The following is a 27,561-nucleotide window of genomic DNA, read 5'->3' as shown; positions in this document are numbered from 1 at the left end:
ATCAGTAACTTTCTGAGAAATACTAATTAATGAAAAATTTAGTGGTCTGGATTGCTTTTAGAAAAAGAGGCTCATTTCTTGTCAGGTTTCTATATCCACTGGATGTTTGCTCTGTTATCCTAAGAGCACTTTCTAAATGGAAAAATGAAAGTTTGAAAAAGAGTGCATGATAACAGAAAACAAGAAGATTATAAATATGAACTCTGGCTCTCTTAAACTGAAAGGCTAAACTTTAATTAACCTCACTGGGGCCAGGATTTCATTCTGAAGGTTTCTGATAATGTTTTTCAAGCTACAGAATACAAGCATGAAGAAATAATATTATCAATGATATATGAAAGTGGAGCATGACAAGAACTACAATGTATTTTATGAAATTCAGAAAATTTTCTCTGTGTCTTTGCACTGTCACCAGACTTCTCACATGGGACTGATTTTCTCTGTGACACTCAACTCTTTGAAACAATCACAATTTTGAAATTTGAAATATCAGATTTCAATAATGCCACTTATTTCACTTCTCCTTCACTCTTAGTTGCCTGGTCTAATGTAATTGTTCTTCTTGTTCTGGTTTTGCTCGGGATAACCTACAAACTACGAAAGTATCTGTTAGCTTTGGTTAGGGTTGTCTAGGTTTTCAACACTGAGCAAGCTGATTTAACAGTTCCTATTTTATGTTACATTTTTCAGCTAAAATGAGACCTCTGAGCCACTGTTGATATAGCAAGAATAGCTAAGATTACAACAAGGAGAAGACCTGGATCCGCAAAATCAGTTTCATCATTTACCACACTAGGCCAGGAAGCTGTTATTCATTAAGCTGCTATATCAAGATACCTTTGAGTGACCATATCTTCAGGCAGAGAAAAACAAGATTAAACCAACTGTCAGAAGTAAAGCAAGATAGAAGATGGCTTTAAAATTGGAGAAGAATTTTCAAAATTAGAAAGAAAATTCAGTTCCTGATGTTAAGCTTAAAGGCTGTCAAAACTTCAAGAGCATACTTGAATTAATCTTTCTTTCCCATATCAGGCACTTAGGAGTTCAGAATGAAAGGCCTATTTTGTGCAGTAGGCTCTCTTCGGTCTGCCCCTAGGATTCGGTTCCCTCTTCTGAATCCTCTCATGTTCTGCAGCAGTAAGAGATGATAAAAGTCTTTCACTTGTAAGAGCTTAGTACCACAGACACCGGGCTACCCAGAAAATCCTAAGCCTTTGAGGTCTGGGTGCTGGGCCTTTGACCTTTGTGTCAGGTACTCAATCATTTAGCCAACAAGAATTTTGTGACTATACATAATACTGAGCATGAGTTACTGAAGATATCATTGCTTCCTGTCGCATATTATTACAGGGGTAATTTCTCATGTAGTTAATTATGTCTAACATCAAATTAGAATTTTCCAGTGTTGATTATAATTGGTTGTGTTTTGCTGCACATGGAAATTCTTAATGCTGCATTGTTTAAATCATAGTTCAGGAGTAACTGTTAAGAAGGATTCTTTATAGTGAAGAACTGACAACTGTAATTGGGCAATGGATTAATTGAAGCAGGTTAAGCAATTAAGGAATTATATTTATAGCCAGAACACATTTCTCACTCTTCTTCCCATCTTTCTTATTTGTTACCTTATATACAAGAGAAATAAATAGCACAGCTTATGCTTCCACAGTCCTAACCAGAAATGATTAATGTTTGTGTAAAGGTAGACTCAGTGGGCAGTGTTGAGCTCTGGATTAGACATAGGTCATAATTTGGGTTTGACGGCCAAGTCAGGGCCAGGGTCAGGTTCTGATTTGTATGAGTCAAAGAATGTGGAAAACTTGATGAGATTTCTCAGCAGAATGGGAGTGTCATCCCTTATGCTCATCTTCTGGGACAGTCCTCATCTTGAGCAATGTAGGTCAGCTGCTCCTTTGTGAAAGTTTCATCACTCATCTTAGTCTCAGGAATGTGACAGACGGTTCCTTTAAGATTTTGGCAATAGCTGAACCTCTCTGGAAGTGGGGCCTCTGCATTGTTTGCATAGGGGCCAGGGCCAAAACCATGAATCTGGTTTCTGATTCAGGGACTGGAGTCTGAATAATCTGGAGGAATTTGTACTTGGAGTTCTGCTTTTGGCCTATTGTAACTACTTTCTTGTTTTTATTTCTTATATATTGATGAGGTGTTTGAGCACTATAATTCACAAGGAATCAAAAAATATATGACCCAGCATGGAACAAAGAGCATGGGGCTTTGCTTTGTCCTCTGACTACTACCTACCCCTTAGCCCCTGTTTCATGATCCTAGGAAGATGGGGTCCATTTTTCATGGGAGGGGAGATGATTGTCACTAATGGAGAGAGGGATAAGAGATTGTAATGAAAGGGCTAAGGTCATAGTCCATGGCAAACAGGTGAAATAACATTTCAGCTGCTGTAAAGCTGGTAACTCTTTAGCAGTCTGGAATTCTTGCGAGTTGTATTTTAGTCTGCCATTGCAATTCTGAGCCAGAGCAAGGTGTATATCAGCAAAAATCACCATGATATCTCTCATGTCTGATATATTTTGCTTGTTTTAGCTACGGTTCTAAATGATACTAAGGATATTCTCTTGGATTGCATATCAGAGATAACATAATTTCATTGCTGTATCATTTCTAGGTCTTGGTATTTTCATTTAAAAGTTAAAAATTACTTCTCTTATTGTGGCAGCAAATTCCTGTGCATTTTGTTTCATAATGCAATTAACGTTTTTTCATTTGAAAGACTTTTTAAGGACTGAGATGTTAGTAAGACACGAAAATTGTTCACTGTTAACTCAATTTTATTTCAGTAATAGATTAGCATTAGTTTTCAAACACATATCCCTTTTTAAGTTCTCAAGTTTTAAAGTTAAACATTAAGCACAGCAAGCATTATGGTCAATTGCCAACAGTCCAGATAAGATCAGGCTTTACCTTCTTGCTATTTCCAAAATATCATGAAAACAGTCCTTCCTACGCCTCCAAAATTCTAAAAAAATAAACAAAAACTTTTAGGTATTTCTATTTGTCCAGACATAAACCCAAGTGTTTCTTTTTCTACACTAAAAACTTCTGCTGTTAATACTACATTAGTATTTAGAGACTATTCAAGGGCAGAGCCCCAGAGATTATTTTTGTTCCAACAATCTTACTGTTAGAGATGGTGGGAAGCAATCTGGCAAGTCATTTCCTCACTGTAGTCTCCCATTTTGACAAACCTTCATAAGGAAGGCTGATTTCTGGTTTTAGATCTTCTTTTACCAAGTGGCTTTGGTTTCTAGGTTATGTGGCCCTAGACGGGCCACCAACTCCTACGTCAGATGGGTTTCTGGGCTTCACTGGTGAGTTGCTACAAACCCAAGGTCACTAACGTTTGATCCAAAGTAGCATTTTGCTCTTCTGGAAACATTTTTTCCTGCTTTGCAGAACAATTACTTATTTTTGTTGGCTTTCACTACAGAGAGATAAGCATGAAACACAAGTACTGCTGTTCCTGTGAGAAGCCTGGCTAATTTGTATCCTCAATAAAGTGAAGCCAAAAGCTTGGGGAGGCTTCAGTGTGCACAAGAGGGCACCCTGGCCTGTGTGCCAGGTGGGCTTGCTGAGGAGGCAGCCCTGTGCCCCAGGATGCTGCACCTTGTTCTGTGGAGAGAGCAGACCAGATCCAGGTCCTCCTACTCTTTCTTTGCATGGTAGCAGCAGTTGTGGAGTTACAGGAGAGTCCTGTCTCTGTGCTGTTCATCACATTGCTGGTGATAAGACAGTTAGGCTCATTTGCTGCTAGTTGCACACACTCAATACCCAGTTTCCAGGTTATGGGAAGTGTGTGGATGAGTTCTAGAAATAAGATGTCATGACTTTCAGTACAGCTTGTAAAGTTTCTGGGGAAAAAACATTTATGTGGGATCTGGATGACAGTTCATCTAGAACTTGATATGGCATTGGTAGTGACATGCTGAGGAGTGTGGCTTAAGTCAGCCAGTATTGTGGGAATCTTAATCATGAGGATGCTCCTGTTATCTTGGGGCAAATGAGAGGGGCAATCCCAGACAAAAATAGCTATACAGCCAAGATATTTGCCATTATATTGTCACTGTGGGCCTGTTGTGCTTAAGACCAAAATCATAATCTTGCTGAAGACTCCTTTATTGCCTACACCATTTTTCATTGTCCAGAGATTTCAATTTCACAAATGAAAATAAGTTAGCATCAATGCCTTTATTACTGAGCTGTGCTTTGTTGCTAAGCATTTTAACTTAAGTGTTTTAATGCCAAGATCAAGACAAAGCATTTCAGTGTCATCTCTTTGCTAAATAAATCTCTGATGTTTATGATTGCAGACAAAAGTGCCTAACCACTGAGTCAATCTGAATATGTACTAAGATGACGTATGCTGAAGAAATACAAATGCTGCCTTTCAAAACTGGAAGTATGATCTCCGCCAAGATGTCATACCATTAGGAGCTTAACATCACGGTGTAGGACATGAGAAGCAAGGATTATATAGATTTAAAGATGTTGATTTCTATACCTGAAAAAATAAAAATCCATAAGACAGGTCTGCCAGTCAACTGCCAGTAGATAGAAGCAAAAGGACCATGGCAAAAATTCTTGTCTGCAGATATCAAACCAACAGCTATTTCCCTTGACAATGAAGTGGAGAAACTTCAGAAGGGTCAGATTACCCAGAGGAAAGGCATGGAAGCTCTGAAATGTTTGAACTGGCTGGTGTTTTCACATGGGTGCAAAATAGAAGATGACATTCTGGGATGACTGTTTTCAATGAAGATGCATTCAGTCAGTTTTTTCTCACTACCATCCCATGACATCATGTTGGTTACACGGCCTTGGAGACTACAGTAGTTAGGCTATCGACATTGTAACCAGTATGAAAGCAGAGTTTTGATGGTACCTTTTATGAAATGTTGCCTTTCATTATTTCTGTCATTTAATGCAAGAGCTTGTGGGTAGGAGTTTATGCATGCTCTTGGGAATCAAAGTCCAAGGCATTCATCAGCAATCTTTCCAAGGTTTTCCATGTTACGAAATCCCCGAAACATATTCTGGACAACTGTGAGACTGTCAGGAACTGCCAGCATTATTCCACCTGTAGATAATTGCTGTAAAGGCCAGCAATATCCCATCTCTATACCTGAAGAATGGTAAAGACCCTGAGACTCTTACTGAACAGGGAGTTCTTTAACTGGTCACACACAGAGAACTCTCTACATTGAAAGCAACATTTAAGAAACTTAATGGCAGTATGGGAATTTGTGGGTATCACAAGTGCTGTGTGAGCAAAGCATTTGAACCATTCCTGTATCCACTATCTGCTGAAGGAAGAATCTTTCCAGTACTGCTGCACCTTGCCTAGTGTACTAGTGGGTGATAACTGACATCAGTGATGTCAGATGATTACCATTTTTTGAAGAGCTTCCCATATCAGGTATTTTCAGGGGGTGCTTGCCAGAATTATAAGCATCATAGCATCCTTCAACAGATTGTAGATGCAGATGAGCCTAAACTTGCGAAGTGACCCAAAAAGCTCTAGGTGAATTTGAGAAATCAGGTGTTCTGATTTAAGAAGGAAGAATATGCAACTAGATGAATCAATTTTCTTGTGCTGTGGCAACAAAATAAATGGCAGTGATGCATCTGAAGATAAATTCAACAAAGGCAAATAGTATTTCATCTAGATGGAAAAATTCCATGCAACTGTACAGGTTGGAGGCAAAGTGGCTAGAATGCAGTTTTGCAAAAAAAGACCTGTGGGTCCTAGTGGACAACAAACTGGGCATGAATCAGCAGTGTGCTCTTGCAAGAAAGAAGGTCAAACATGTACTGGGTTGTACTGGTGAGAGTGGAAGCAGGTTGACAGAAGTGAGCCTTCTACTCTATTGTTCTAATCACTACTACAACAACTTTATTTCATAAAAGTCAGCATCTTTAAGATGCCTTACTGCCTATTAGCAAGGGAGATCCGTAGAGAGGGATTTGCCAGCATACAGAGGCATTCAAAAATATCAAGGAACTGCTGTCCAACTCCGCACTCATCCATTACAATGAACAGACGCTGTTACTGATTACTAGCTATGCATCTTTTTGTGATTTTGAAGCCATTCTCAGCCATTCACTAAGAGTTGGAATTGAAGCACCTTTTTCTTTCTATAGGGGAATGCTGACACCAACTGAACAAAATACAAATTGATTAAGGACTTGCCACTTCTAAGGATTTACTTCAAAGATAATCCAACAGCTTCAGTCATATTGCTGTGCATGCAGTGATAGAGTTGCTTCTATGTGGTAATTGAGTGTTACACTAAGTGCTTATGATCACACAACTTTTTGTGAGCCAGAAAAATAGATTATAAATGCCAATGTGTGGCAATGACTGCCATTGCATATGCCAGATTGAGCTCTTCCACCTGCAGCTGAACTCTCAGTGCTGGAATTCCTCCCACACCTTTTTAAGCCAACCATGTCATGAAAATGGCTGCCAATGATCTATCCAGAGCTTGGCATGAGTTCTTGTCTGGGTGGGGAGGAAGAGGTTGGCCAACAGAATAACTGAATAGAGGTGAAATAATTTTTAACCCAGCAATCTGATCTGTCTGCTTATGAAGAAAACCTTTTCTTTTGCTGTTTCTACAGGAAGTCAAAAGTATTTTTGTTTTAGCTACATTATCTGTAGCAAATTCAGATATAGTGCACCTAAAAACATTGACCAGAAGTTGCATATGATGCTCTGGAATCAGTGCTATGATGGTCACAGTTGAATGTGTCAGCCACCAGTAACCACAGTGTTTCCCTGGGATATGGTCAAGAATCAAATTCACTGACCTCTTCTTTTCAAAGAACATCCTGAGTGTTATAAGTTTCTATACAAAATAGCTTGAACTGATTTTTATTGTCACCATGAACATTCATTTCAACAGCCTCTGCTGTTTCTCAACTATTTGCATGTCAGAATTACTGAATATGCTGTGTTTGACACCAGAACTGCCTTCAACTCTGGTAAGTTTGAGGGCTTTCCCAAAAGCAGCCTGATTCGAACTCTTAATACTGCATCCTGCCTTTTCCAGGGAAAGAGTCTGACTGAACCATTGTTCAGTCAGTCAGAGATGTTTAAAGAGGATTATAATGGGCTTGCTCCTCATTAGTCAGAAGTCTTGTCCAACTACTGGAGTTAGGCCAGAGGAGTTAAACTTGGGACAGGTCAAGCCAAACAACAGTCCTTTTAACCCTGCCCTGTCTGAAAACTGTGGTATGGGTAAAAGTAAGCTGTGAAGTAATCTCTATCATTTTAATTCATGTGTATTTGCAGAGTAAACCAACTCAGAATTGCAAGAATCTGTGAAGCTGGACCAAATTAAGTTCCTTTAACACTTTCTGATACAACCTTGTTCAAGCTCATTGGAGTCTTTACTGAGATGAACACTTTCGAAGTGTCAAGCAATAGAAAGATCGCAGCAGCAGTGAGTGCACACTGACAGATGACTGTATTATCTATTGCTATATGCACGAAGGGAGATCATTGGACAAGAGGCCATTTGTGATGCTCTGTTGGTACACACAGACGTGTTTTCTCTTGATGTAGAAAAGTTCATGAACTAATGAATGTTGTTCTTTCTTCTCTCTAGTCCTACAGCAGCAATCTGAGATACAAGAGGGCCTCATTCATGGGGTTTTTTGATATTATGTTGGTGGTACTCCAAAGGTCATGTTTATTTGCTGTTGACTGTTTCAGTTTGTGTCATGCTTCTCAAGTACAATAGGGAAAGAGAGAGAACATGTAACAAGAGTAATAATGTGAAAACATTGCATTAATTATTATTTAATTTATCACTTAATGCTTTCAGTAGGTTTTACAGAAGATGGGATCAACAAAAAGGGAAAGGTACTGAGAAAGATATCTGGAAGAAGAAAGATGATGTTGTCAGGGCAGCCAGAACCTGGGTGATAAGAACCTGTGAAAAACATGTGACATGAGACTAAGATGACAGACCTTTTATCTTTTGTTGGTGAGCTAACAAGTGAAGAAGAAAAAGAAGGAATTACATTGGCCTTCTAGGATCCAATTAGATATAAAGACACATTGCTGCCTTGGTGGGACTGAAGGGATATCCACTGGAAGGGATAGACAGGGTGGGATCACAGCTGCAATGGCTTGCTCTATGACTGTTTCCTGCCAGTGGCAGAATGTTTCTGCTGACAACCGTCGAAAACAATTTACAGGTGTTCGAAGCCATCGAGAAACCTGCCAGTCTGAGTTTCTCAATGCAGTTCCTTTGCTGGTGTATCTTTGTTTGCCAGACCTACTTGAGCCCTTAGCTTTAGGCTCCTCCTAGAGGTTGGGGGAGGGAGGAAGGGTGAATTGCAGTACTTCTGTGGCCTGGGCTAGTAAGAATATTTTGGTCATTCCGAGAATCCCCCTCCAATTTTCACTAGCCCTGTACTGACTTCTGAGGCTTCCTAAGTATTAACCTTAGTTCCTAGCATGAACTAACCTTCTTCTTCCTCTGAATTTATCTTGCTACATTAGTTTTGGCATAGAATATTTAAAATACAATCTATAAAATGTTAATGAAAAGTGGTCTGTTTTCCCTGACATAAGATTAACAAATCCGAGCAAAACTACCAAATGCTGTGCAGCTGTATTTAAGCTGAATAACACAAGCTCTTACAACAATCTTCAGCACATAAATGAAATGAAATATCCCCGAGTTTATTGATGTTTCCCATCATAACACAGTGCATATGGTTAAATTAATTCAATAAAGTTTTATATAAAAAGAAAATTAACCTATAAGTCTGCCATTAACTGCCAACAATTAATATTACCTCTGCAGAATGAAAGTCCCCTCAGTTTCATTCTTGATAATTCAGCCTCAGAAATCGGTAATTTATCTTTATTGCATCAGTGTACCTCAATCAAAAACAAAGAATGCAACTACTTAAAATGATTTCTAATTTAATTATGTGCTTTTAAAAAAGGATATTTCATATTAGTGATTTCTTATGGTGGGAGGAAAAAACATCACTCTGTAGCCTAGTATACAGATAACAAATCCCTTAGTCATATTTTTCTTTTCACAAAACTTCATCTATGGAGTGTTTTGAGACTTGATATGTAATATATTCATCTGAATAATGCCATACTGGAAGTCTCTTTTATATAACCTCACTATAACATGCCTATGAGTCCTGAGAAAACATTAGAAGATTCCTATTGCCTTTGCAAACATAAGGCCAAGTTATTAATGTTTTTATTTCTAATTATAAATCAGTGTTTTTTTCTTCTTTAAAGACTATAGAATTTGGGCCATATGAAAGCAAGAAAGGATAATAAAGTCAGAAAGTTCACCAAGAGAGAATCCCGCTGAAAACTTTTTGTCTTTACAGGAGAAAATGAAATTAGATTTACAACTACCTTTTAACCCTTTTCCATTTTGATGCGTGTGATACAAGTTTTCCTACAATGAAGGATATTTCTATGTAAACATTTTTTTTGTCCACAGTAAAACATGTATGCTACAACTGTCTTGCTAATAGTGTGTTATAAAATATTTTTTCTCCTCTTTGTTTAATTTCCAGTAAATACTTGCATTAAATTGTAAACAAAATTATATGAAAAATAGTAAAAGAAAGAAAACATAAAAATAATCCCCCAAAATAGGTAAATCCATGTATACCTCATGTGAGTTTTGCGTAAGAAAGATTCAAAGAATGCATGCACATTTTTGCCACTGACTCATTGGAGATGATAAGAAGAGTAGGAGTTCAGAAGCGTCACTCTAAATGCCAAAGCTGCCATCCATCTGAGGTATTACACCATGCTGGCCATATATCCTCACTGAAGCTCAGGAGTGCTTCATGGCATGCCCTGGGGTCCTGATGCAGTGATCATTCAGAACTGGCTGGAGCATGCTGTACATCCATTCTGTGCCTCAATTCTTTCCCCAAGAGTAAAGGTGTTGAGAAGTAGCTGGTATGCATCTGTTTTTTATCATAATATGGGCCAATATGTTCAATGGTTTTTTTTGAAGCGCTTCTAGAACCAACTATTTATATATAGCTAGTGAAGAGGTAAAGATGAGTTACAGATTGACTTTGCTAAGGTAAAATGAATTATTCTCATGGTATATATTCTATAACCATAATGCTGGAAAATAACCCTAACCAATGAGCCCCAGGAGCTTCAGTTTCATTCAGTCAGCCCAATGCTGTCAGCTCCAAACCAGTGCCTAAAGGAGGCTTTGTAAGAAAAACATTTTATCGCACTGTCTAGTTTAGTGAGTAGCATCAGAGTGGGTGGGGAAAAATCTTGTGCTGACCTTACCCCACCACCCCTGCTACTCATAGTTCAAATATTCTTTTAGATATTATAAAATCATAAAAGCAGAGGGGTCTAAATGACCTGATGGACTGAAAGAGATTGTCTTATCCATCTGTTTTTCTCATCTCTTGTCAAGATTGTTTAACTTGCTCTTTAAACACCTCCAAAGATGGGAACTTCCCAAATAGTGTTGTATGATTTTTCCCAATATTTTTTTTTTCTTTTTTCACTGTCATTCAAACCTATGAACCAGAGCCATGAAAAAAGTAATCCTCTTCCTTGTTACAGCTTTTTCTATAACTGAAGATTTCCGTCATGTCTTCTCTTTTTTTTTTTTATTTTTTTATTTTAGGAGGAGCAACCCCATATTTTTCAGCCTTCTCTCACATGTTATGTTTTCTTCGTTTTTGTTTATATTTCGTGTTCTGTCCAGAGTCTCTTCACTTGGCCCACTTCTTTCTTGAAGTGTGGTGTCCAGCACCGGACAACTACTGCTGGACTTAACATGGAAAGATAGATTGTCACTGTGCTTTTGCTCTGATTGCACATCTTGTTACATGGCATACCATTTTCAAAGCAGTGCGGCCCTGTTGACATACAGCTTGAATGGCAAGGACAGCCTCTGTGTCTTCTCTGCAGAAATCAGCCAGTGTTTCCTCCCTCCTGTTCGCTTTTTCAACACAAGATGAGAGTCATGTAGTTACCCCTGTGAAATATTGTCCTGTTTTCTCAGACCTTCAGTTCTCCAGTTTGCCATTCTGAATTTCCCTCTCCTCCAGCATATTGACAGAAGTTGTCAAGATAACTGGTTCTGGAAATATTTTTTACTCCATCATTCTACAGCTGCTTATGGTGATGATGATGATGGTGATGATGATGGTGTCCCTTTTTTGTAGCTTTGTTCAAAATTTTGAAGCTAGGAATGGAACCATTTTTTGGAAATCATGCCTTGTTTTCTTTTTAATACTGTAATTGAAAATTCCCCTGTACATCTTAAATGGTTGAAGCCTGTGATACTGTGTTTTTTGATGTTTCATAGGTTAGCAAAGGCACCACTCACCTTCTGTATTTATATGCCTGCTCTGATGTTTCCTCCATTCAGAATTCCTAATCCCTTCAGTTCTTTCCCCTCTTTTCTTTGAGAAGAAAAGTCTGGCAGTTAGGATAGCAAAAGCTTCAGACACACTGTGCAAAAATCTGGGAAACTTGACAGTAAATTGTTGAGTCAAACAGACAAGTAGTTGGCTAAGTCCTTTGCACTGCAATTGCTGGGTTATCTCTGTCCTTGGAGACCAATATCAAGTGAGTCTTTTTTTAAGAGTATTGGTAGAAGTATCATCATGGAAGCATTTGCTCATCCTTTCTGACACTTTATCGCGTTCAATGAAGGGTTGGAAGAGGTTCAAAACAAACACTGTAACAGGAGACTTTCTGGTCTGTGTTATGCCCGGTTGTGATTCTGTCCCCAGGCCTAATGTAGTGGGAGCACCAAATGCACACTGTTGATCTTCAGCTGTTCTTCATTTCCCCACGCAGCTGTGGGAGCAGTTCTTATGTTGGAATAATCTTTCACCGGAACTAAAACCTATTCAAATCATCATCCTGAGGTCTGATATTTTTAGTTTATGTTTGTCTTCTATATCTTTACTTGATTTAAAAACTTATTTTCCATGAGAATCACTTCTTACCATAAAAAATGCCATTGCTCCAATTTATCTCAGAAATCAATCTGCTTTGTTACAAAAGAATAACAGACTCTGGGGGCTTAAGGCCTTCCTGAGTTGCTTGTCCTAGTGCATCATATGTCTAAAATCAGACAAAAGAGGGAAAAAGCACAAGGCAAGGCAGATTTTTTTGCTTTTTTACCACACAACACTGCCACCAGTATGGCAAAGTGTTCAAATGAGGTGAGTTTATACATGAAGAACAGCTGTTAATAACTAAACTAGAGAGAGACAGGAAAACACTTGCAGTAGTTTGATCCGAGGAAGGTTGTACCTTTGGGTTTGTTTATTTATTTTCTGAATTTTGCAGGTCTTTTGACATTACCTTTCCATCAGTTAACGTGGTTGTTATTATGTAGTGAATCAGAGGTGATCACAACACTTGATGAAAAGTAACAAATCCAACCATGATTACTTTGGACAATAAAGTAAAATTGAAACATCTACAGGGGAAGCAGGCAAGACTGCTGTAGAGATACCAACAGGGAAGACTGCAGATCAAACTGCAGAAATGACAGGTGAGCAGTCTGTGAAAGCTTCATGAAGATTATCATGCTGTACTACGGTCTGACTCAGCTTAGGTATTTGTTAATGCTTGTACAGTGCTGTGAAGGTGCACGTTTTATTTAGTGTAAGTTGTATCCTTTGGTAGAATAATTTCTATGCAATGTAACCAATTTTGAATCTGATTTCTGTAAAATCAAAGCTATGCAACAGAATTTAACTATTTCTCTCAGAGCCCTGAGGGGCCTGACTGCTCCTATCAACCCCTTGGGATTCCCTCCACCCTACTCACAGTCCAGGACCTGATTTCAGGTTCCCCGAGGCCCCATTTCAGCCCCTGGGGCCATCGGTCCCTGCCTCAGAGGTGCCACAGCAGGGCCTGTCTCCAGGTCCTCACAACCCTGCTCTGCCTATCCCCAGGGAGCTGCCAGCCCACACTGCACCCTGCCAATCTGCACTGTTATGATTATCCCAAAAGACAGATTTTTACCCCTCCCTGCTTTAATTCATCTCAGGGAAGTATTCACAATTCCCTGTCTCTCTTAAACTTCTGTCTTATTGCATCATAAAATATAGTACCTGGAGACACCTGATACCTCCAAATGTGGTAATGCCTCTGTTCTTCGTTCCTCAGATCTAAAGTCCCAGAACATTTAAATGCCCCTGGAATGCTCCTTTCAAGAGTAATGATCCACAGTAAGTAAAAATACTTTTAAAAGCATGTTGTTATGATACAGTTAGATATAGTTGCAAACAAGGTTTGAAAACGTTACCAAACTTAACTCTTAAATGGTGTTTTTTTATTGGTGGTCTTTTTAATGTTTTCCAGAAAATAAGATAAACATAAAGGTACAGGGAATAAAACTTTAGCTTTTTAATTTTGATAATTACAGATAGGTGTGATTATACTAAACTATATACCTATTCTGAGAGATACATCTGGGGTACTGCAAGTGTTACTAAGTAGAGTCAAAATATAAAGGAAAAACTAAATAAGGGCATAAACTCTGAATGTTCACATTTTGCTATTAGTATGAATGCCTAAATCAAGGATATTTTACAGGTAAAGAAAATAACACAGATTTATTAATGTATTTCATACAAATAGTAGCAGTCTAATTTACATGAATATGAGTATTTACTAAGTGTAAATGGCAATATTCCATGAATTATATTTCATGCAATGAACGGAGCACCTGCTTGCACTAGGAACTCACCTACACGTTATTTCACAAGTACTGGTAAAGATCCAGTATGCTTGCCTGTTTTTTTTCACCTGTCACAGCATACAGATATGCTTATTGTCAGAAGTTGGTCAACCACTTAATAGTTTGGACTTTAAAAATACAAAATTGTCAATCAAAGACTCTAAAAACTGTCCTGGTTTAAATTAACTCCTATAAAATCTGCAACTGGTCTTACACTCTGTTATTTCTCTGTCTTCTGCTAAGAAATAGGCCTACTTCCATCCCTTTTTATGACTACCTGATGCAAGCTTCCCAGCTTATCCAGAGGCTGACAGATCCAGGTGCATGAGAGAAGAGATGCAGCTTTTAGGCTTCTAGAGGATGCTAGGGAAAAAGCTGGTTACTGCATCCCTCTTTTATGTGCCAGCAAAGCTCCAGCTCAGATGTGGTCACCCATAGATTTGGTCACCAATAAATGTGGTCACCCCTAGATATGGCTATATGTAGGTTATCACGAGGGCTCAAAAAAACAGACTCGTGCGTCTCTGCCAGCAGTCTGAGTGCTCTTTGAATATTTTGTTTGATTATTTTATTTTGAGATTTTTAGTCTGGTTTTGGAAAAACTCTTTAGCTGTGTCTTACAGACTGTTCTTAACAGTATACTTGACTCTTATCTCTGCAAGTGGACAACTGAAACATCTTGCTAAAATCTCTTCTCTTTACAGTTTCTTGTTTAAATTCTATCTTAACAATTCCAATGCCTTTTTCTTTACTTTTTTCCCAGGCTTCACACTAAAAAGTCCTCCAGCTGAGTTATGCCCCTTCGTCATGGAATTCACACCCCACACCCTCCACTGACGCAAACTTTGGAGAGCAGCTCTTTGAAGGATAACTTAAGTGCTGCCTCCACAGCTAAGTGTGCTGTCCTTGCTTGTTATTGTAACATTGATATACATATCTTCCTTTCCTCATTTGTTATACCCTAATGTCATTAGGACAAGCCTGCAGCAATTTTAAATCTGGCTGTACAACCTCTTTGACGTCATTACAGAAAGATCTTGACTGTGGATCCTGCATATACTGTCTGTGATATACTGTATGAAAATCCATGTCAGCACTGGCTCTCAGGGAGCACTGGAAATGATTCAACTGTCTGGAATGGGCAGATGGCTGCTATCAAAGTTTTATTATCACCATCATTATTATTATTATGGAGGTTTGTGACACATACTGAACTTTCAGACTGGTGTTAAAGCTTAAGTTTTTCAGTAATACTTTCTGAAATTCAGATCCCTCAAATCCTTTCCAATCTGATTCCAAAAAATGGGAGTAAGTGTAAAGCTAATTAGACAGATTGCTTGGTTCCACTTCCAACTTTCAGAATAATTATCTCAAAATTCTTGTTCTCATGTAAACGCGACTGTTAACTATTTTTAATTGCCTTGATTTATTGCAGAACTTAAATTCAGTACATGTTGAATGTTCAGCAGAGTGGAAAGAAAATTTGAGTTAGTTAAGGGAACATATGGATTGGATTGTCTACCATGGCCTCTCTTTGGAAAAGCTTGTAGTTAACCTAGGCTACTAGATACTGCCTGCTGGAGACATCCTCTATAACTAAACATACTGAGGGATACAGGGTTAATTGATACAGGTTTCTTTTAAACAGCTGAATTTGCAGCATCAGTGGATTTGCTTGGACATTGCAAGAGTAACATCTTGTTTTTATCTTGTAGCTGCTGCCTGCATTCTGTTGGGTATTTGGGCATTTGACCTCTCATGATTCTCTTGTGATACATCAGCAGATGGATGAGGCTTTTTCTGGGTCATCATGATGGATGCAGTGGTGTTGGTTCTTGGATTCTTTGTTCGGGTCAAGTTTCCTGTTTAACTTGGTGTGCTTTCCACTCTGTCTGCAACTGGCCTGTCAGAGAGGTCCCCTCAGCAGAGGTCCCCATGATTCACTGGCATATTAATTTCTATTTCCAAGAGGGCATATTGTGGTTGGCCAGAATTGCTAGGCAGGCATCTTCTGTTTGTTTTGCCTTCAGCATCAACCCCTTTCCCCCCAACTTAGAGACGTCTCGGACAAGGTATCTAGTGGACAAGCTTTCATTTGTTGACTAAGAGTCAGTCTGTATCATGGTTATCTCCTCTTCTTAATGTCATCTTCTCCAGTACCTTCATAATGCCCTGGAATCCCTTTCAGTGTCAGGTTCAGTGTCAGAAACCCTGTTATGCACCTGAAATTGTTCTTCTAGCCTAGGTTGTGTCTGATATGATCTTTCACAGAGACAAAGGGAAATAAAACCACTTTTCATTGCTCCTCTTCCTAAATCTGAGTCTATTCTCTCTTCTGTAACAGAGTTTTGTATCCAGGTAAGTATAACAGTAATTACATGCATCATTGGACGAGGGAAAATCTGTGGATATTGTCTACCTGGATTTTCAAAAAGCATTTGACACAGTTCCCCATAGAATTCTCATGGAAAAACTGGCTGCTCATGGCCTGGATGAGCATATGGTCTGCTGGATCAAGCACTGGCTGGCTGGATGGTCCCAGAGAGTGGTGGTCAATGGAGATAAATCCATCTGGCAGCCGGTCACAAGTGGTGTTCCTCAGGGCTCGGTGTTGGGACCATTTCTGTTCAACATCTTTATTGATGATCTTGATAAGGACATAGAGTGTATCATCAGTAAGTTCACAGATGACACCAAGTTAATCAGGAGTGTCAATCTGCATGAAGACAGGGAGGGTCTACAGAGAGACTTGGATAGATTGGATTGGTGGGCCAACGTTAATGGGATGAGCTTCAACAAGGCCAAGTGTCAGGTCCTGCACTTGGGCCACAACAACCCCACGCATCGCTACAGGCTTGGGGAGGTGTGGCTGGAGAGCTGTCTGGAAGAGAAGGATCTGGGGGTTCTAACTGACAAGCAGCTGAACATGAGCCAGCAGTGTGCCCAGGTGGCCAAGAAAGCCAACGGCATCCTGGCTTGTATTAGAAATAGTGTGACCAGCAGAAGTAGGGAGGTGATAGTCCCCCTGTACTCTGCACTGGTGAGGCCACACCTGAAGTATTGTGCCCAGTTTTGGGCACCTCAATACAAGAGACATATCGAGGTGCTGGAGCGAATGCAGAGGAGGGCAACGAGGCTGGGGAAGGGCCTGGAGAACAAATCCTATGAGGAGCAATTGAAGGAGCTGGGACTGTTCAGTTTGAGGAAGAGACGGCTAAGGGGAGACATCATCACTCTCTAGAGCTACCTGAAAGGACATTGTAGAGAGGTTGGTGCTGGTCTCTTGTCACAGGTAATTAGCGATAGAACAAGAGGGAATGTCTTTAAACTGCAACAGGGGAGGTTTAGACTGGACATTAGGAAAAAATTTTTCACAGAAAGAGTGGTCAGACAGTGGAATAGACTGCCCAGGGAGGTGGTGGAGTGACGATGCCTGGATGTGTTTAAGGGTCGTTTAGATGAGATGTTGGGGGGTATGGTGTAGGGGAGAACTTTGTAGAGTAGGGCTGATGGTTGGACTCAATGATCCCAAGAGTCTTTTCCAACCTGAATGATTCTGTGATTCTGTGATTCTGTGATTTCACTACCCTTCCTCTATGCTACAGTTGTGGAAAAGTCGACTGCAAATAAAAGTCTGATTTTGAAGGGGGGGAGAAGGGGGAATGAAGGTATCTGTATTACCTGACTGACTAGAGCTGCTGTACGCTGCATTCACTTATAAACAATACTGAAGTTTTCCCCTAAACCAGCTTTTCCTGGGCATTGATTGCTGCCAGTGACAGAAGGTGCAGTCTGTAATGGATCTAGAGGTCAGCTTCCAGCGATGTAGTTTCGAGGAACGTGAACAGAAAATCAATCACAGAGAAATAGTTTCCAGTTTGTCAGAAATGGTGGTAGTGATGGGGAATTATGGGGCATCACCCCACTGCTTGTCAGCTAAATGTCTTTTCCAGAAGAACAGGGTCAATCCTTCTGCAGCTGTTTGGACTGCATCACATGTAACCAGAGATAGCTGAGCTGCTAGAAAGTTCATGTAAGGAAAGGCTAGTGATTGCCATGAATGTTTCTTTTTCCTCTGGCATAACCATCTGGAAAGTTACTTCTCTTCGTACCTGGCTTTTTGCAAAATCAGGTGTGTAACTCTCAGTGGTGCCAGAGCTCATCTCCTTCTGTTGTTCAGGGAAACTCACTGTGTCTCAGCCTGTTCCTCCCCTTTGCTGCCTACAGACCATGGCTCTATAGTGAAACTCACAGGCACCACAAATCTCAAACTGTGAAGGAAAGGGAAGTGTATGTTACTCACTATTCCAGATGCAACTGCTCTGAGAGTATCACTGAACACGTCTTGTTGCGCTACATTTAAGTGGAATGGAACCCCCTGAGAGATTTAAAATAATCTAATCACCAAATGAAGGCAAGTTAGTGAGCCTATGCCTGTGTGCTTTTCAGTTAATTTCCCTAGCAACCTTGAGCAGTCTGTCCAGGGAGCTGTGTCTGTATTGCCTGAAGTTTTTCTCAAACTCTACTCCTACTTGATAGCAGGCAAAAAATATGTTTTGCTGACAACTTTCATATACATTCTCTTGTCTTCCCCCAATAATTAACATGACAGATAGTGGCACAGAGAGAGAGAGTGGCCCATGTAGACTAATTTATACAGTGCTTAGGGTTCAATGGATAGCTTACTAAGATATGTATCCTCTCTCCTTCCCCCTCACCTCATTCAGCCTGACTTACATACTTACCGTGATAGATTACTTCTATGGTTGTGCAAGCATAAGCTGCTTGTCAGATATGTATCTGACCTTGATTTCATAGGAAAATGAGGCTGCAAAGAGATTTGAAGTCAAAACTACTTAATGATGAGATGAAACTGAAGGAGAAGAATTGACTTAACAGGATAAATTAACTCAAGTTATGTAATGCTGCAAGTGGCTTGCTAACCACACGCAAGCTAGTTCACTAGCAGCTAGTCCCATTTCTGGGACAACTGGCTTTTGACACATCTTCATAGGATCTGCACAGGTGTGGCCAGCTTTCCACACCCTCTGAGCTTCATGGTCAAACCATCTTACAATCAAGACCACAGACACATATTTCCCGAGCTATGAGGAGGGTGATCTGGAGGAGACTTTCACAAGCAAGACATGATGTTAACTCCTGAGAAGTCCCATCGGTGCACCCTAGGGCTGTGTCTGGTGTGCAGCTGAGTCCCACGGCAGGTTGGCAATGTCTGCCTTGGCAGCTCCTTCTGGCCCACTTCCCTTTACAGCTGGAGGTGTGGATTGCTAAAACTGTGCTGATTTTGGTCATGGCAAAGCCATGCTTAGGCTGCTCATAGACAGTGTCTGGTTTGGCAGTAGCTGGCCTTCCTAGAGAAAAGAGATATCCCATTGCGTGGAAAAGTGAATGAAGAGGGAATTCTTTTCTGCAGAGGTCGTATCTGTCCCAGGCAGGTTAGCTCATAGTCTAGCCATGTCCAGCGAGTGGTACCACTGTGCAGGGCTTCTGAACTCCAGCCCTCAGTCAGCAGCCTGTTTCTTGATCACTCATTCATCTCCAAAGACAGCTGCGGTGGGCTGGAACCAGGACAGACCATTCAGATTAATCCTACTGTGAGCCTGGAGTCTACATGGTCTGAGTTAACTGTGTTCTTGAAATAGGTTTGGCCCTGATCAAAGGGAAATAAAGCAGAGTTTGTATATTTTGCTATAGGATTAAAATCACAGAAATCTGAACAAAAACAGACCAATTTTTTTTTTTTTATATGTTTGGTTTTTTTCTTTTTTTTCATGTAAATCATGACAGAGTGCTTCTTTTCTATTGCTTTTAAAAACATTGACACTCGACCTATTTTATTCTCAGATTTACCTACATACAGCATTTTCTGTAGCTTGGGGAAACATGTCAGCTGCAGACAAGAATTAAAAAGCATTAGTCTCATAAAATTACAGTATAATCTCTGAGTTTGCCTGGTGACTGTTCTCTAAAAGCCACAACAGTCAGGACACAGGGCCAACTGAGAGAGACACTTAATATTCTTAGGCCTGTTCATATAAAGAAAATCATTCCTTTATGAACAATGAAAATGTGTGTGCATGCACACAGGTTTAGTAGTCCAGAACCAGATGTGATAGGTGAGGTAGCATTTTAGGGGAGGGGGAGGGAGAGCAGGGGAAGGAAGAAAATGAGGTATTCAGGAAGGCAGAAAACACTGTTTTTCTGTTACAAAATAGTAGATGTTGAAGTTGGGGGTCAGTATTTCATGGGTAAATAACAAACAATATTTTTGAAGATGCTAGAAATATGTACTTGTGTACTTTTAAAAACCCTGCAAAACAAACAATAATGGGATTTTAACTTATTTGTTCTGCTGGAACTTTACTGTTGAAGGAACCCCAAAGACCAAGAGATGACCTGGCATTTGAAAGAGATAGATCAATGGGACATCCAGTGTATGGACATTTTCATTTGAGATCATTTGGCTGCAGCACCCAAAAAGAACATTTTCATCAGTTATTGCTCAGTTAGTATTTAAGAGTATGGGGAAAAAAAAAAAAAAAAAAAAGGAAAAACGACTGTGAAATGCAGTCTTTAGATATAGTTAGATTTTTGGCCATCTTGGTTTCCTGGTCCTCTGTATTCTACACACAATACTGTGGCCAGAACAAGCTACTGTAGATGTGAGAAGAAAATGCACATCATGCTGATCTAAAGCACATGTCTCAACCACTCCATCTTTCCTCAGAATTTAGCCAGTGGTAACACATTAAAACACTTGTGAGCCCATTCAGCACAGGGCTGTGTTACATATGTATGCTGGCCTATTCATTAAAATTCATGAGTAGTAGTGCCTTAAACTTGCCTACTACAAGGATTTTTTTGTTTGGATAGTCCAGACAGGCTCATAAAAGCCACCAGTGCTTTATATTCTAGATATAACTCTGCAACAATAAAGCTCCTTAAAATTACATATATATGGAACTAAACTAAATGCCACAATATAAAGAAAACTGTAAAAGCCCCACACTGTATTCTTAAACTGCCAGTTTAATCATTCCCTGTAAGGTTAGTGTCTGTGCACTGGCTGAATTAAAGCTAGTCTTATATTTCATGGCTAGAATTCCAGTAAAAGTGGAGCATGATACACAAATATTTTCTTCTCTATTGAAGACTTCATACAAAGCCTCAAAATTAATCATTTCTGGAAAGAGGTTTTTTTGAAGAATGATAGCATGAATAAGTGTTTAAACTAAGCTAGCAGGATATGTAATAGACTGCCACTAATCCTTTTAGCTAATACATCTATTTTATCATTCTCACCTGAGAAGAGGTCTTTTTTTCTTCACTTCTCATGGAAGGTTTAATGTTTGATTTGCACATTCTACAGAAGACTTAACCATGTGTATAACATAACAAATATGCGTAGTCCTGCTGATGTCATAATCACTGTGAATAAGATTTCGGACCTTGTGGCAGAGAATCTCCTGTGACAGCCTCAGAGTGAGTCTGCAGGCAGGTTTAGGTCTGGAAAGATTTTGCTTTTAAAATGGTTTGGTTTTAAAAGTCATGTACAGAGTACTTATTGGAACAAAGTGAAGTAACTAATGAACCTGTTTAATTAATTCTGACAAGAGTAGATGGTATAAGTTTCCCAGCTAAAATGACAATCATAGAAAATGGAAGGATCATTGAATCCTGGATTATGGAAGAATTTCTATATCTTTTTGTATCAAGTTTGATTTAAATTCTCAACCAAAATTACCTGTTGGAAGTGTGGGAAAAGCAAAACAGCAAAAAAACTGCAAAACACACGTGCCCCGAACAAACGCAGGATGGGATGGAGATCCAGTGATTTGTGTTGCCATGGCACCAAGGAGGAATGCGAACTGAAGTGGAGGCTGCTCGGTCCCATTCTTCCACTTTTCTCAAGGAACATTTGTCATGACTATGCAGATTTATCTCCTGCTTTTCCTCTTCTCTCAAGGATTGTTTTGCAGTACTCTGTGGACCTTATCTCTCATTCTTCCTCTTTTCCCATAAAACCAGTGCACACCTTGCACCAACGAATGTGCTGTGTTGTTATTCAAGAAACAATGTCTTGACCATAGTCCCACCCACTCACACATACAGACTTCGATAAATTCTTACCCGAGTTTGTATCTAACTTGGAGGGATGATAATCCGATACCAAATCGGAGGGACAGATAGACAGGTTTGTGCTCCTCGCCCCCCTCCCACCCAGAAGGGACTCCTTTTGGTAAGATTTGGGCCCTTGGCTATGTTGAGTGATTACCCGGGAATTAAGTGTGTGTGATTGCAATCGTTTTTTGTGTGTAGTGCTATATAGCCAACCTGCAGTTTGTGCATTTATCGCAGGCACTCTCAAAGAATCTGTAGATGTTGCATAAGAATAAACCGAACTATTTGTGAACCTGACTGCTTCTCCTGAATGCAGCCGGACCTACAGCACTTGGGCTGTTCGTGTATCTGGTGTCAGGCCTATAGTTACGGCCATAATTGGCATACCTATGAAGAGATAAGTCCAGCCACCCCTAGCCCCTCTGATCTCTGAGGACCAGCTAGAATGCAAGGGGATTCATCTCTTACCAAATTAATTCATTACCTTAAATGCAACAGTACCTTATAAATATATACATAAACACACACATATACACTTTAGCTTGTATGGGCAGGCTATAAGTTATACCTTTTGAAGGTGAATTCTGCAACTACCTAGAGACTTTTTAGCAAACCCTGTAAACTAGAAAATACAGCAATGATGAGTAATCACTGGTATTTCCATACGTTTTTAATTTTTATATTTCAGTTGAATTTATTTTTTAATGTTCCCTACATTTTGACTCCTACATTTCCTACTTTTTTTTTTTTTTTTTCTTTTTTATAAATAACCCATAGTTTGAACAGCTTTTGGGAAGGTACATAGAAGTTAGTGAGGGATTTTGATCTCTGGGCATCACTGGAAGGGGAGATTTGCAGTGTTCTGCACAGCAGTAGCAGTTGATGCTTGAACAATTAGTGGAAACACCTTTACTCTTTTCATCCCCTGTGAACCATGATGACAAGTGATTGAATGTGATTATGGATCACTTGAATTTCTGGTGTTTCCCATGTGACATAGGTAGTCTCTACCCTCTTTTTTTATGAGACCTACACTTTCTATGTTCTCTGTGTTTTTAAGTTTTCTGTCTGTCACACTGCAATGTTCCTGTATTTAGTGTTGCTTTAAACTAGACAAACCCCTTAGCAGTGCAAGCAGTACAGTGATGATGGTGCGGAGCCTGGTGTGTGCCAGCCACTTGGGTACTTACCCAGCATCTCAGGCAGGCCTGGGGGTTGCATTCAAGTTCTTACCTCTTCAGTTGCATGGAGAGCACTACTTGAGCTGCTGGTTTTCAAGGAGGTAACTTTGCAGGGATGCTTGCAGTGGTTTCAAGCAGTAAGAGTCCATGGCCTTTCTTTCAGATACTCCTTCAGACAGGAAATCTGAATGTGATATGTAGCAACTCCTGAGTGTCTGCTATTTGTTTTTTGACTTATCAACATAATTTGTGATTTTCAGTTAATAAGCTCTGGACTCCAGTAGTAAAACACACATCCCATTCAGCCTCATCCTTGTTCGGATTATGGTAACCTGTGGCAGAGGAGCAAGTGGGAGGCCAGAAGTGAGGAATTCTGTAGCTGTCCCAATGCCAAATGTGGTGCAATGGGTTGAAGATAGTTTGAGAACATCTGTGAGCTGCACTTGAGGGAATGACGACTCTGCAGGTATCTGCTTAGAAGCACAGCTAAAAGCACGTTGTTCCACTGAGGGATCCTAAGTGAAACATGGTCTTAGATTTATTGTCATATGATATTATTTAATTTAATAAAATAAGCTAAAGGAGAAAAGACTTGTCATGGTTTAACCTCAGCTCTCAACTAAGCACCACACAGCTGCTTGCTCACTTCCCCCCAGTGGGATAGAGGAGAGAACTGGAAGGGCAAAAGTGAGAAATTTTGTGGGTTCAATAGGTAAACTAAAAGCTGTGCACGCAAGCAAAATAGAGCAAGGAATTCATTTGCTACTTCCCATCATTAGGCAGGTGTTCAGCCATCCCCAGGAAAGCAGGGCTCCATCACATATAACAGTTACTTGGGAAGACAAACACCATAACTACAAACATTCCCCCTTTCTTATTTCCCCAGCTTTATATGCTGAGCATGAGACTATACGGTATGGAATATCCCTTTGGTCAGTTGGGGTCAGCTGTCCCAGCTGTGTCCTCTCCCAAATTCTTGTGCACTCCCAGCCTACTCGTGGGTGGGGTGGGGTGAGAAGCAGAAAAGGCCTTGATGCTATGTAAGCACTGCTTAGAAGTATCAGAAACATCCCTGTATTATCCACGCTGTTTTCAGCACAAATCCCAAACTAGGATAAATAGGCTAAAGGAGAAAAGACCCCTCATTTTTATAGCTATATGAAACAAAAGTAAGACAGACTTAACAAGGTTTCCCTTATCTGTATGCTTTTCTTCCAAACTGTTTAAAAAACAAAGCAATGGACTCTGTGCAGAGATGTAGCATAAAATATCTTTTCCTCTTTCCCTTTCTTTTCCTGCTTTCTGATAAAGCTGCTGAACTTTGCAAACAGCAGGGCAATCTACAGGTAAATAGATTGCAGCACAAATGACTTCATGTAAAAGAAAAGCCTGGTCTTTCTGTAAATACATTTCATGCTGAAGCCAGAGAACATGGCAGGTGTCTCTGAGTTTTGGCACCTTGAGAAAATCTGGAGCCTTTCCCTTCTCACAGGTCTGATGTTCTTTCTTCCCCATTCCCACTCTCCATGTTCCCCTGTTCATTATGCCCTGCCTTATAGCTGCTAGTTTAGGCTTTCAGTGTGATTGAATCTTTGACTGACCTTCCTCATACCTTTTGCTCTGCCATATAGCTCTGTCAGGACTGAAGTGGTTTATGCATTTTATTTGTTTACATAGCTCTAATGTGAAGATTACTCTGTGAAAGTTCTCAGAGTGTCCTGAGTGAACGCAGGAGTTCAGCTTCTCCTTCAGGACTTTTTATAATTGATGTATTTTGGAAGAAAAAAGGTGGGTTTTTTTTCTTGTAGGCTATCTGGGAAAGTCTTACTTTCTCACAGTAAATATTAGAGTACCTTTCATTCTTGACCAGTGAGGCAGCTTACTGACAGGGCTATGGTTTCTGGGGTATGTAGTAAACTCAGTCTGAAACTTATACCCTGTCCATCACATTGTTATTATAGACATAAATTTAAATAATATAGATTTGTTTCAAAAAGTTGCATAATTATCCTCTTGCCTTGCTTTCCTGCAGTGTCTGGGATACATCAAATTATTATACAGGTGGTTAGATGTAAAATACATTTGTGTACTCAGTGCCTGTATTTTCTGCTTCTGTGAATTGGTGGTTTATTGCCTCTTTGTTTCAAATAAGCAAAACTTTAATACTCTATATTTGGATTGTATGGACAGCTTAGTTTAGTAACTTACATCATCTTGACCAAATTTCTGTTATGGAGAGAATTAGGTGACATTTTATAATTTGACTCTATCATTAATTTGAGCCTTTATGAGAAGCAACAGATAGTGTAACTTCTTGTAAATAGATATGTGAACACAAATTAACATTATTCTGTTTATCTGTTATTAGAAATTTTATGTATGCTTAGAAGTATACAAACACTAGTTTTAATGTTATGGTTCAATTATAACTTGTTTTGAATGTTTTCTTTTTTAAATTAGAGGAGCTAATTGGAGAGAAGAGTTCATCTTTCATCTCAGAAGCTGAACCAGATGGTGATCAGGCCAACAGGGACATGTACTCCTTCACTCTGCCTTCCCTCCCTCATACTGAAAGCAGTACATCAACACTAGCAATGCCAACTTCCATGACCTCAGTATTCAATGATGTTTTTCTTACAGTCTTACCATTTTTTCAATCCCATAATTTTTTGAATCTCTGCTTGTAATTTTGGAATAGCTGAGTTTAGCAAAATGGATTTTTACCAGAGATAGTGACTATAGAAGGTGCCTGAAGTCCAAGCTGTTTTGAGAGCATAGGAAAGTCTTTCTTGCTCTCTGCTCCTTATAATGCTTAACACACCGACAGTCTTTCCTAGAGCAATTCAGGTGGTTTGGCCAAGGCATAAAAAAAATCCTCTCTCACTGTCTGCAGTACCAAGTATTCTACTTGTCCTTGTAGTTATGAAACTATTCTGGTTGTCTCACTGCTGGTGGAAGAGTTAAGGAGTCTTTCACTGATTTTGAGCTTCATGAAACAATGTCCTGCCTCTTTGCATCATCAACCATCAGGTTAATAACATTGTTTCAGAGCAGTGTGATAATGAAGCTTATGTAGCTTCATGATAATGGATGCATTGGCCATCAAGAAGAGTACACGGTTTGGGAGAGTCCAAGATGAGCTTAGCAGGCAGAATCTCAACTCCTAAAGGCAGTTTGCTGTGGGATCACATGCCATTTGTGGAGTGATGTGTTTGTTGACAAATGTGACATAAAGAAATTTAGGAGGAAAAAGAAACCACATTTTTCTTAAAGCGTTTTAGATCACTTTGTGGTCTAACCACATGCTCAAAAACTTCCTGAGCTGGAAACAGTCTCCAGATGACCTACAGGCTTTAAAACTTACCAAAACAAAAAGTTCTCTACCACAAAAGCATTCCAATGGTTATACTCTGGTAGAAAACAGTTTCTCATCATATGCTTCAATACTGAAAAATGGTCTGTTTCCTTGTCACCTTTTCTTCTTCTGCATAAAATATAAACTCCTTATAGTTTAACATAGCTTTTGGCTTATGGGATAGCTTTGTATACACAGCAATAAATTGGAGCATACAGTAAAACTTTTCGGTAACTTGCCAAATTATCTCCGGTATCAGCCAGGCACAACTGTGTTTCTTGGCATCAATTTCAATAGGATTTAAACTGCATAATGCACATTTCTAACATCTCTTTTTTAGAAATAGCAGTTTCACTGGAAAACTTTAATCCACTGGGAATCTGGGGAATAATTGACCACCATGTCCAACAGTATTTTCAATTTAACAATATAATTTATCCGTGATTTCAGTGGGGATTTGAGCTAGAGGATTTATCATTGAGGCTAACGTGGGTAGAGGTTTTTTTTCTGATCTTTGACGTGCATACTTTCTTTTACAAGTTCCTACACTGTGAGAGCATTGACACTTCTACCGTGAAAGACCCCATTGTACATTTCCTTGGGATTTTGGGTTTCTTTGAACATACTAAATTGTACAGGTTATGTTTCTCCTCTGTGCTGTTAAGTGTGTCTGTACTGTAGTCAGATGTAAATGTACTCATTTAGATTTACCTGGTTTTAAACCAAATACCTTGGGATTGGTAGTCTAGAGCTCTGCACAGACTACATAACCCGTTGAAGAAACCTGGTTTTATGCTTCCAGGGTTACATTGTTATCAATACTGGAAGTAGCTGGTCTAAACCCAGTTTGGGAGTGTTCCCATGAACTATTCACACCTTTCATTACAGGGTAATATACTCTTAACTAGTTAAATGTTTATTGAAATCCAAGCTAACATTTGGAGCCTGATTCTTCCTCTAGTCCTCTCAGTCCTACCTTGGTGGTTCAAAGAGACCCTAAATAGGATGTACATTACATTTGTATGAACCTATGCAATATAGAAGCAGGAGTAAATGGCCAAATTTTAAGGCTTCTTAGCTTAATATTGTAAAAGTATTTCCTGTTTAC

Source organism: Strix uralensis, chromosome 5 (genome assembly GCF_047716275.1).
Source record: "Strix uralensis isolate ZFMK-TIS-50842 chromosome 5, bStrUra1, whole genome shotgun sequence".
Taxonomy (NCBI): domain Eukaryota; kingdom Metazoa; phylum Chordata; class Aves; order Strigiformes; family Strigidae; genus Strix; species Strix uralensis.
The sequence above is the reverse complement of the archived record's forward strand: the minus strand, read 5'-3'. Positions refer to the sequence as shown.